Source organism: Melanotaenia boesemani, chromosome 22, assembly GCF_017639745.1.
Source record: "Melanotaenia boesemani isolate fMelBoe1 chromosome 22, fMelBoe1.pri, whole genome shotgun sequence".
Lineage (NCBI taxonomy): Eukaryota > Metazoa > Chordata > Actinopteri > Atheriniformes > Melanotaeniidae > Melanotaenia > Melanotaenia boesemani.
Window position 1 is genome coordinate 640,352 of NC_055703.1, and position 12,015 is coordinate 652,366.

Here is a 12,015-nt window from a genome sequence, read left to right on the forward strand (position 1 = left end):
TAAAAAGTAGTTCCAGGGTGATGTTCAGCACGGTGTAAAAAGTAGTTCCAGGGTGGTGTTCAGCATGGTGTAAAAAGTAGTTCCAGGGTGGTGTTCAGCATGGTGTAAAAAGTAGTTCCAGGGTGATGTTCTTCATGGTGTAAAAAGTAGTTCCAGGGTGATGTTCAGCATGGTGTAAAAAGTAGTTCCAGGGTGGTGTTCAGCATGGTGTAAAAAGTAGTTCCAGGGTGATGTTCAGCATGGTGTAAAAAGTAGTTCCAGGGTGATGTTCAGCACGGTGTAAAAAGTAGTTCCAGGGTGATGTTCAGCACGGTGTAAAAAGTAGTTCCAGGGTGGTGTTCAGCATGGTGTAAAAAGTAGTTCCAGGGTGGTGTTCAGCATGGTGTAAAAAGTAGTTCCAGGGTGGTGTTCAGCATGGTGTAAAAAGTAGTTCCAGGGTGATGTTCTTCATGGTGTAAAAAGTAGTTCAAGGGTGATGTTCAGCATGGTGTAAAAAGTAGTTCCAGGGTGATGTTCAGCATGGTGTAAAAAGTAGTTCCAGGGTGATGTTCAGCACGGTGTAAAAAGTAGTTACAGGGTGGTGTTCAGCATGGTGTAAAAAGTAGTTCCAGGGTGGTGTTCAGCATGGTGTAAAAAGTAGTTCCAGGGTGGTGTTCAGCATGGTGTAGCATCTCTTCTTCTAACATGTCTGGAAACATCTGGGAAGTGAGGAGACCAGTTGCTGGAGTTTTAGGAGAGGAATGTTGTTCCATTCTGGTCTGATGCAGGATTCTAGCTGCTCTACAGTCCTGGACCTTGGTTGCTGGATTTCTGCTTCCATGAAGCTCCAGATGTTGTGTACTGGTGAAAGGTCTGGACTGCAGGCAGGCCAGTTCAGCAGCCGGACTCTTCTCCTGTGAAGCCATGCTGCTGTGATGGATGCAGGATGTGGTTCAGCATCGTCTTGCTGAAATCTGCAAGGCCTTCCCTGAAAGAGACGTTGTCTGGATGGAGCAGATGTTGCTCTAAAGCCTCCATGTACTTTTCAGCATTGATGGAGCTTCACAGATGTGGAAGCTGCCCACGCCATAGGCACTAATGCAGCCCCATCCCATCAGAGATGCAGCTTTTCACCTGTCCACTGATAACAAGCTGGATGCTCCCTCTCCTCTTTAGTCTGCAGGACACGCCGTCCATGCTTTCCACAAACTACTTCACATCTTCATCCAGGTTTCCACTTTGCCTCAGACCATTTTAAATGAGCTTTGGTCCAGAGAAGATGGTTCTGGATCCTGTTCACATCTGGCTTCTTCTCTGCATGATGGAGCTTTAACCTGCATTTGTGGGTTTCAGGGTGAACTGTGTTCACAGACAGTGGTTTCTGGAAGTCTTCCTGAGTCCATGCAGTGGTTTCCAGCAGAGAACCATGTCTGCTTTTAATGCAGACGATCACCCCATCCAGCCTTGTCCCAGGCACACAGAGATTCCTCCTGATTCTCTAAACATTTTTATATTATTCGCTGCAGATGGGAGTTTCAAAGCCTTTACAAATTTCTGTTTAGGAACATTTTTCTGAAATTGTTCCAAAGTTTTAGATCCAGTTTGTCTCAGATTGGTGAAGCTCTGTCCATCTTTCCATCTGAGAGACTCTGCCTCTCAGAAATGCTCCTTTTATACCAGTCATGTTTCTGACCTGTTGCCAGGTAACCTGGTTAGTTGTCCAATGCTCCTCCAGGTGTTTCTGGTTTGGACCAGGTACTTTTCCAGCCTTTTGTTGCTGCATCAGATCATGTTTCTATCACTTGGTGAAATGTCTCCGTTTCATCCTCTGACATGTTGGTTATCTGCTGCTGGGAATAAAAAATATAGGTTTTAGAAAATTGTAAATCATTACATTCTGTTTTTGTGGCTTTTTGTTTTATTTATTTATTTTTTGTGTACTTACACACATCCAGTGTTCTGGGAGTTGGAAGCAGCCGGGGTTCTTGTTGTTTGACTTCATGCCACAGTTTTCTCCTGCAGGTGGAACAAGTTCATTCCTAATTTCAGTCTTTGGAATATAATTTTCCACTGCCAGTGCAGTGCACTGTTGTGTGATGTTTTCTAGCAGTTTTAGGCATTTGAACTGAACCCCTACAGTGTTGTAATGCAGCGATAACGACAGTCTCAATCACTACTCTGGACGTTCGGGGTGTTTCTGAAGACTCTGTTACCCCCTTCAGCTCAGATGATGACCTGGTGGAACGCCAGTTTTTATTTCTATCTCTTTTGTGGTGGTCTGGCAGTCCTTAGTAGGTATTTATTTAAAATATTTTTGGTTTGAAAGGAGAAAATTGCTGCATGGACATGTGCTCAGGAGCTGCAGCTGGCAGCGACTTCATGTTTTCTCTCCTCACATCTCAGAATCAGAATGGGATCCGACCTACAGATTGCTTATGAAGATGGACGTTTTACCTCAAACTCACTGTTGGGGTCATCTGTTAGCAGCCTGTGCTCTCGAACATATGATGATGATGATGATGATGATGGAGTGACAGTGATAATGAGATGTTACGGCTCTGTCTGAGGAAGCGTGATGTTGTCCACGTTTAAATGTGATCTGTGCTGCTCAGTCAGTGATGTTGTACTGAAATGAATCCTGAAACTTGAGTTCGTGTTGTGGAACACGCTGGAAGTCCAGCTGCCTTTTGAGCCACCGAAGATTCCCGTTCATCACTTCCGTCAGCTGATGCAGCTGTTTCTGCCCGGTCTCTAATAACCGCTGGATGGACCAGCAGCAGCTGATCCGGTTTAAAAAATGTCTGAACTCCAGATGCCAAGTGAGATTTATGCCAAAATTCTGCCAAAATTTGGTTCAAATGTCAGGAATTAATTTAATTTAATTAATTTAACCCTTAAAACTCCAGGTTTCTGCCTGTTTTTTAAAATAAAAATTCCCATAGAAGCTGGAGCTTTTAATCCCAGTATAAAGCAGTCAGCATCATGATGTTTCTCAGCTGTCAGATTGGGAGGTAAAATGATGTAAAATGAATGTATGAATAGATATAGCAGCATAAAGGTCGACCAGAAGAAGAAAGCAGAATTTATTACTAACAGAACTTTGCAGAAATAACACACAGATCAACAGTGACCAAACCTTTTCTCATCTGCATCATTCTAGTGGAGTTTTAAGGGTTAAACTTTACTCATAAGACCAGAAGAAAGTTCTAACGATGACTCCAGCATGTTTGCCGCCTGCAGCACCATCATCTGGTCTTCTGCAGGAAACTGGAACACTTTATAATTCCTAAAATGCACTGAATGGCACAAACTGTGTGAGAGCATCAACGGGTGACTTCTTAGTTTTTTAAACATGTTTTTATCGGTTTGTTTGAACCGGTCGGGTTGTTGTGTCCTCGCCTTCTCTGGGCCAATGACGGTGAGTTTGCTGTGTAGACTGTTTTTCTAGAAGAGTGTAAATGAAGTGCTCCAGTGGTGGGAAAGTGGCCAGGACACATCTGAAGTGTGTGTTTGTATTTAAATGTTTTGATTGTGCCTATAAATGAGTGTGTCTGCCAGTCAGGAAGCTGCTATATCTGGTGAAAACGTGCAATCTCCGTGTGCTGTACTGTTGAATGTAATAAAGAAGTAGAGATTTCTTACCTTGGTAAACTGTCTTACGTGTGTTATTGTGTTAGTTTCTGTAACTGGGTGGGTTACGGCCATAAAACAACCTATGATGATCTTCATATGTTCTGTCTTCAGATGAGACAATGCTTTCTGTGGTGCTGACATCCCATAGATATCCTCTCTGCTTGTTAACAAATGATAATAAAAGAGCTCTGCCCTTCAGTGCTCAGCACACAATCCTAAAGAAATAATAAAAAAGAGGCAAGCTTGAGAAAAAAAATTACCAGTTAACTAAACTAGCGCAGCTTTAGAAAAAGCAGAGAAAAATAAAATGTGTTGCAAGTACATGGACATAGTTGTCATTGCCACGGCAACCATGGCAAGTTATTGAAGCAGCTCTGACTGGTATTTAAATGGAAATGCGAACATATGATTGTGTAAATGTGATTCCATGGTCCAGATATTATTGCAAGTAGACGGTCAACCCTGTGAGAACGGGCTCAGTCACCAGAAATGGGAAGGAAAACCTCCATCAAGACCAGAAACAGGAGGGAAAACCTCCATCAAGACCAGAAACAGGAGGGAAAACCTCCATCAGGACCAGAAACAGGAGGGAAAACCTCCATCAAGACCAGAAACAGGAGGGAAAACCTCCATCAAGACCAGAAACAGGAGGGAAAACCTCCATCAAGACCAGAAACAGGAGGGAAAACCTCCATCAAGACCAGAAACAGGAAGGAAAACCTCCATCAAGACCAGAAACAGGAGGGAAAACCTCCATCAAGACCAGAAACAGGAAGGAAAACCTCCATCAGGACCAGAAACAGGAAGGAAAACCTCCATCAAGACCAGAAACAGGAGGGAAAACCTCCATCAGGACCAGAAACAGGAGGGAAAACCTCCATCAAGACCAGAAACAGGAGGGAAAACCTCCATCAAGACCAGAAACAGGAGGGAAAACCTCCATCAAGACCAGAAACAGGAAGGAAAACCTCCATCAGGACCAGAAACAGGAGGGAAAACCTCCATCAAGACCAGAAACAGGAAGGAAAACCTCCATCAGGACCAGAAACAGGAAGGAAAACCTCCATCAAGACCAGAAACAGGAGGGAAAACCTCCATCAGGACCAGAAACAGGAGGGAAAACCTCCATCAAGACCAGAAACAGGAGGGAAAACCTCCATCAAGACCAGAAACAGGAGGGAAAACCTCCATCAGGACCAGAAACAGGAGGGAAAACCTCCATCAGGACCAGAAACAGGAGGGAAAACCTCCATCAGGACCAGAAACAGGAGGGAAAACCTCCATCAAGACCAGAAACAGGAGGGAAAACCTCCATCAAGACCAGAAACAGGAGGGAAAACCTCCATCAAGACCAGAAACAGGAGGGAAAACCTCCATCAAGACCAGAAACAGGAGGGAAAACCTCCATCAGGACCAGAAACAGGAGGGAAAACCTCCATCAAGACCAGAAACAGGAGGGAAAACCTCCATCAAGACCAGAAACAGGAAGGAAAACCTCCATCAGGACCAGAAACAGGAGGGAAAACCTCCATCAAGACCAGAAACAGGAGGGAAAACCTCCATCAGGACCAGAAACAGGAAGGAAAACCTCCATCAAGACCAGAAACAGGAGGGAAAACCTCCATCAGGACCAGAAACAGGAGGGAAAACCTCCATCAAGACCAGAAACAGGAGGGAAAACCTCCATCAAGACCAGAAACAGGAGGGAAAACCTCCATCAAGACCAGAAACAGGAGGGAAAACCTCCATCAAGACCAGAAACAGGAAGGAAAACCTCCATCAGGACCAGAAACAGGAGGGAAAACCTCCATCAAGACCAGAAACAGGAAGGAAAACCTCCATCAGGACCAGAAACAGGAAGGAAAACCTCCATCAAGACCAGAAACAGGAGGGAAAACCTCCATCAGGACCAGAAACAGGAGGGAAAACCTCCATCAAGACCAGAAACAGGAGGGAAAACCTCCATCAAGACCAGAAACAGGAGGGAAAACCTCCATCAGGACCAGAAACAGGAGGGAAAACCTCCATCAGGACCAGAAACAGGAGGGAAAACCTCCATCAGGACCAGAAACAGGAGGGAAAACCTCCATCAAGACCAGAAACAGGAGGGAAAACCTCCATCAGGACCAGAAACAGGAAGGAAAACCTCCATCAAGACCAGAAACAGGAGGGAAAACCTCCATCAAGACCAGAAACAGGAAGGAAAACCTCCATCGGGACCAGAAACAGGAGGGAAAACCTCCATCGGGACCAGAAACAGGAGGGAAAACCTCCATCAAGACCAGAAACAGGAGGGAAAACCTCCATCGGGACCAGAAACAGGAGGGAAAACCTCCATCAGGACCAGAAACAGGAAGGAAAACCTCCATCAGGACCAGAAACAGGAAGGAAAACCTCCATCAAGACCAGAAACAGGAAGGAAAACCTCTATCAGGACCAAAACCAGGTCCTGGTCCTGATGGAGGTTTTCCTTAGCTGGATCATTATTGTATGAAGTGGTTTATATGAACACCGTTACCATAAACTGGACTGATGTGGATCATGGTGGATTTGTTCTAACGACATAACTGGACAATGAACTGGGCTGAAGTGGATTGTGTAAAAGTTTGCATGTGAAGGTCACGTTGCAGGTACGTGTGGGTAAAATCCTTCAACATTTTCTCCTCTGGTGGAGTCTGTCATGTCATCTTGCATCGCTGGATTTTCTCTTATGGAGGTAAGTTCAGGGTTAACCAGGATTTTCCGTCCTACACGTTGGTTCACCTCTTACCGGGTAAATCAACGTGGTAACTTTAACGGAACATAACCCGCATTGGAGCAGGTTATGTTCTAGATAGTAGATAGAGTATAAAAGCTCCACCTCCTGACCAATCAGATCTCTTGGGAAATGTCCCGCCCATTCTTAGAACATCCTTTCCACGTTGGTGGTGGATTATTAGAAGAGAACTTGAACCCTTGAACTGGGAGTAATCTAGCTCCCAGTAACTTCCAACCAAGTCCACAGGATCACCACTTCGGTGTGGGCTGGAGATGCTGCAGACCCAGAGCAGAGGACAGCCCAGGCCAGACTCTGTGGCAGCTAGACAGAGGTGGCCGCTTGCAGCAGCCACAGGAGACCACAATCGCTAAGAAATTAGCAGGGTTTGGTGGCAGGACAACACGCCAGGGGCTCTCAGTAGCTGCCGCCCCCAGTCTCCTCCCGAGTCATTTAACCAGCAATTATCCACATGTTACCACTAGTCAGCTAAGTTGTCCACAGCTGTTTCCCAGGAGTTTAAAACCAAAACCTCCCCTATATTACTGTTCAATAAGCAGGGCTAAATATATACATATATTAAAAAAGGAAAATTAAGAAAAAGAAAGGACCATTCTGAACATAAAAACATGCAAGGAATTAGAAAAAGGAAGAACAGGACAGTAAACCACAACAAGCAGGTCCTGTAATCCCAATAACAGGAATCTGTTACTAGGACTACTTTACTCATTCCTACGTCCATTATTTTTATTATATAGAATAGAAAATTTATTATATTCAAACGTGAGCAACCATGAACTTTCCTTGCTTTGTGTACAGATTTGTATAACTATTGAAAGTTTTTGATTAAATAAGCAAGGATGTGGGGTAAAACGTGTCTAACATGACACCTGCCAGGAGCTTAGCTTCCGTGTTACGCAGCTCAATTTATGGATATGATTGCAAGTCAGGTTTTAATTTAAAACTGGTTTTATTTCAAAGCTGCCCAGCTTTAATGTCATCTCAAGGCACATCAAAGACAGTTAATCTGTGTGAACTGTGGGACATGAAAGACGAGGAAATGAGCTTGCTGGCTGCTTGTAGCATCATGTTGAGACACTGCCTGACCGGAAAAGGTCAGCAGCTTAAATAATCTGGGTGACGTCTTCTTCTTCTTCTTCTTCTTCTTCTGCTGCTGCTGCTGGGCCAGGTAGAGGAACAGAGTAGTGAGTCTGATTATAAAGACTGCCGTTGTTAACCATCTTCCTCTCTGGGATTCATTATGCAGCCAGCAGTGTGTAATGAGCGTGTCCGGAGCTTTGAAGCTCACCTTAATCATAGCACTGAAGACGATTACTAAGCAACAGGAACCTGCAGATGTCTCAGGAGGACGGCAGGTGACGGTAGATGGAGGGATGTTCACCACAGAGTTGCCGCTGTCTTTCTGTCGAGTGTGACTCTGGAAGTAGATCCTGGAGAGGCATCTGTTCACTACTATCACTCAGGTTGAGCAGCTTTTCAGCCTGAGTGATCTGTTGTCCACAGAAATGGATGAGCACATGTTTTGAAAAAGGTTTATGTGCAGTCCAGGTGTACATTGCTGAGTCTGGTGAAGAAAAACTAATCAAATGATTTCTCTTGCAGCCTAGAAATGTTTGTCAGGTCAAAGCTCTTCAGCTGCTGGATGGGAATATTAGTATCCAAGAGTTGGAGGGTTTTATCCTTGGAAATGCTGTTAGTCACTAAGTTTTCTCCTTATTTGTTATGCTTACTTTGCATGCCTTAGATTTTACAGAAGTCCATTTCCAAGCTGCATCCACTTACACCAGGACTAGACTGGGACAAAACATCGGCCCAAATACGATCACGTCTACCACTAATCTTTAAACTCCTTTAAATGTGGAGCAACGTGGAACTCCCTCTGAAACTGTGCAGTTAGCAGGAATCAGTGTGAATAGACACGTTAAACACTTCCACAAAGTGTCATTTGTTAATGAAATAAAAATCCATTCCAGCACACTGATGGATGTTAGAGCAGCTTCATCCTACTTCGTGTTTTAGGAGAAAGAAAACAGAAGAAGAGACATGATGGAGCAGATGAAGGTGGAGAATCGGTGTCTCTGTGTCTGCTGCTGCTCTTCTCTTCTATGTGATCTCAGCCAGTTTAACTGAAGACTGAACAGAGATTCTTTTCTTTTTATCACAATGTGACAGTCAGGTCCAGAATCACTGGATTCTCTGGTAGAGACAAACAGCTGCATCAGTTTTAACATGTGGTAGGCTGAATAATAAACTATCTTAAAAATCTATATTTATTGTCCATATCCTGTGAGAACATCTCTGAGCGATGAAACCCGCGGCAGGCTTTGTGTGTATCAGCAGGGCTGAGGCTTCATCTGGTTGCCCCTGGTTACAGTCATCCTAACAGAGAAGTCAAGAAACCTTCAGACGGCCGTGCTGCAGCTGTGTTATGCAAGATGATGTGTTTAAAATGTTGTTGCTATGCATGAACAGTCATGCAGAGCTCCTATAACAGTTAGGACATTGTGTTAAAATGTGGAGGCTTTTAAGGTTTTATATCAACAACAACATCAGTTTTACTGACTGGATAAAAACAGCTGACTCCGACTGTAGGAGCCGCTTACAGTCAGCTGTTTGCTTTAATGGGGAGAGCGTGTTTGCGAATGACTGCTGTCATTAACGGCTGATTCCCACCGGTACGAATACTCCACACAGCAAAGCAAACAAAGAAGCCAACAAACCGATGTGTAGGACTCAGATTTGAGCCTTTGGTCACAAATCATCATCCTGCCACCTCAGAAATATCACAGAAATGAGTTTATTTCTGAAAAACATGCTGAAAGACTGAACACACCTTTCACTGACCTTCCAAAGACAAGTAAAGACTTGAACTTGTTCATAAGTCTGCAGGCGGACTACCAAGCAGAACCAAGAAAGGAGAGCACACTGGTCCAGCTCCAGCAGCTGGTTTCCAGTTTCTTTCAGAACTGGTTTTGAAGTCCTTTTAATTACATACAAACTCTGAACGCTCTTTGTAACGAACCCTGAGATGATCTGCTGCTGTTTCCTGAAACTCTGCTGGAGTAGTTAAAGAAAAATGTATCAGTTAAATCCTGAAGCCGAGGAAGTCACAACCCGGAGACGTCAGAGTAGCTGGAGGACCAAAAAACACCAGTTCACAGCAGCTTTTAGCTCGTAATGATCTTCTAATCTGCTGCTTTATCCTGACAGCCTGCTTGATGTTTTCACAGAAGCATTCACTTGGAAAAAAGAAGAAAAATCAATTTACTTGAATTTATTTTATGTGCTTAAAAATAGCTGAAATAAAAGCGAACAAACATCATACTTCCAGGATCCCTGACCTGCGGGAAGGAAGGACAGAGTAAAGATATAATGATTATTATCTAGGATCGTCCAGAACGAGGCTTCAGCTGCATCAGACTCTTCGTCTTTTAGACCTACAGCAGCTCTGCAGGAAGAAGGGACAGCTGGTCCAGGTTCTGCAGGAGCAGAAGCAGCAGTTTCAGGACCTTCACTTTCAACCTCTGACGCTTTATATTCCCTTTTTCCCACTGATGGAGCGGATGCTGCACCAATGATGCAGTCAGAGGATTAGAATGATACTTCTCCCACTCAGAAGTCCAGATCTGCACTTGGTTCTTTTACGCTGAAATCTTAACTTTATTTCTTTATCTGAGCTTTTTCTTGCTGTTTTTATGTAATCAGTTTTATCTTTTTTAATCTTTGTTTTTTTGATGCACTTGTATTTTTTTCTTCCTCTGCACCTTGCTGTAATGTTTTTATGTTTTATGTAAAGCACTTTGAATTGTCTTGTATATGAAATGTGCTATACAAATAAATTGGCCTTGCCTTTTACTGGACAGCACATCAAAGATTCCAGACCAGTAAACCCTCAAAGAGGAACCGAGCCAGAGCATGTGGACATAACCTGCCGAGGTATGACAGCATCTATCTCACAGAGGGGACCCCGGTAGAGGAGGTCTGAGCCCCGGCATAATGTCAGGAGATCAGCTGAGCTCAGGTCCAGAGCTCTTTACAACAGCTGGTCCCATGTCTTTAGGAAAATCATACGAACTATGTGAGAGCAGCCTGGTCTATAACACCGTTCTTTAAATACTGCATTGATTTATTAATTCTTAAAGGCCCAACCCATGAAAAAATGGTTAAAAAAAAGGTCCAATGAATATAACGGCTTAAGTTGGCCCTTTAACCAAATTTGTAAAAACAAAATTGATATTACCAGTTATTGATATTTATTACTAATTGTAATTAATTGTAATTATTAGAATTGTGACCAAGTGACACATCAAAGATCATAGTGTGGTATTTCTGCTTCCCGGTTTCTGTTAGGGGGCAGAAGACAAGTATCAGATTGAGTTTAACAGGATTTTGAGCAAAGTTTTTACCATAAAGTGATGCAGAGCGTCTCAGAAACTCTTAAGTATCAGACATGTCACGTTGGGCTCTTTATTTTCTAATAATAATCACAACATAAAAAGCTGAAATGATTCATTGGGCAACTAATTAAAACTACAAAAAATGGTTCTGTTTTTCTGAATTTCTGAGCTACTTCCAAGCAGGGTGTTAGCCGTAGGGCACTACTGGGGCACCGGCCCCCCGGTACTCAGATCACATGTTTTAGAATAAAGACCTGCTGTGTTCACGTGTTTTTATCTACTTTCCTTTGCCAGTTTAACTCTTACCAGAACTGAAACACTGAATAATAACTTTTCGTAGGATTTGCTACAAATAGTTCATGAGAATATGATGCGTCGACATAAATATGAATTAATTAGGATATTTTCCAAGACAGCAGCTTGAAAAGAAACAGATAACTGATGGTTGGAGTCATCCATCCACCTCTTTGCTCCACATGTTGAACATTTCTCTGAACACAGCTTTCCAATAACTTCTGTCTTATTTAGAAACTCTAAACGGAGCCTGCTTATTCCCTCTTTGTTTTTATTTCTCCTCAACTGGCTGGTTTATAATGGATTATGTTAAGCACCCCTCATGTTCTCTTTAAGGTAAAGTAGAAGCGTCATTCGAGTCCAGCCTGCTTTACTGTTGTTTTTATTGTTTGCTTCAGATGAATCACATTCCGAGTAGGCGGCTCTGTGTTTCAGCTGAAATTCCTCCTTCGAGTCTCTCCTGCCAAACCTACAGGCCTTGGTGGAGAACAGAAAGCAAAGAAGAAAGGGATGGAATCCAGCCTCCACGAGGAGATGCTTGTCTCCATGGAAACGGGGAGCATGTGCTCGTGTGTATGATAACTTCACGGATGCATCTCCTCAGATGGTGTGTCTGCCTCCACACAGGAAACTGGTTCAGTCAGACTTTCTGCTGGAAACCAGTTCTGGTGACGGACACGGGACGGACGGATGTCTAAAGGTTATTTATAGACTGAGAAAGAGGAGACTGATCAATTCTTACATAAAATAAAATTGTTAGCAACTTTCTCTTCAGTCGTTTTAGGACAGAAATCACGACTCTGAAACTGAACTCTGTTCCTGATATTTAATGATACCAGAATAAACTGGCTTCTAATATTCTACACCCACCATCCACTTCATCAGTTCCAACTGCTCACCTGCTTCTTAACACAAATATCCAACCAGCCAATCACA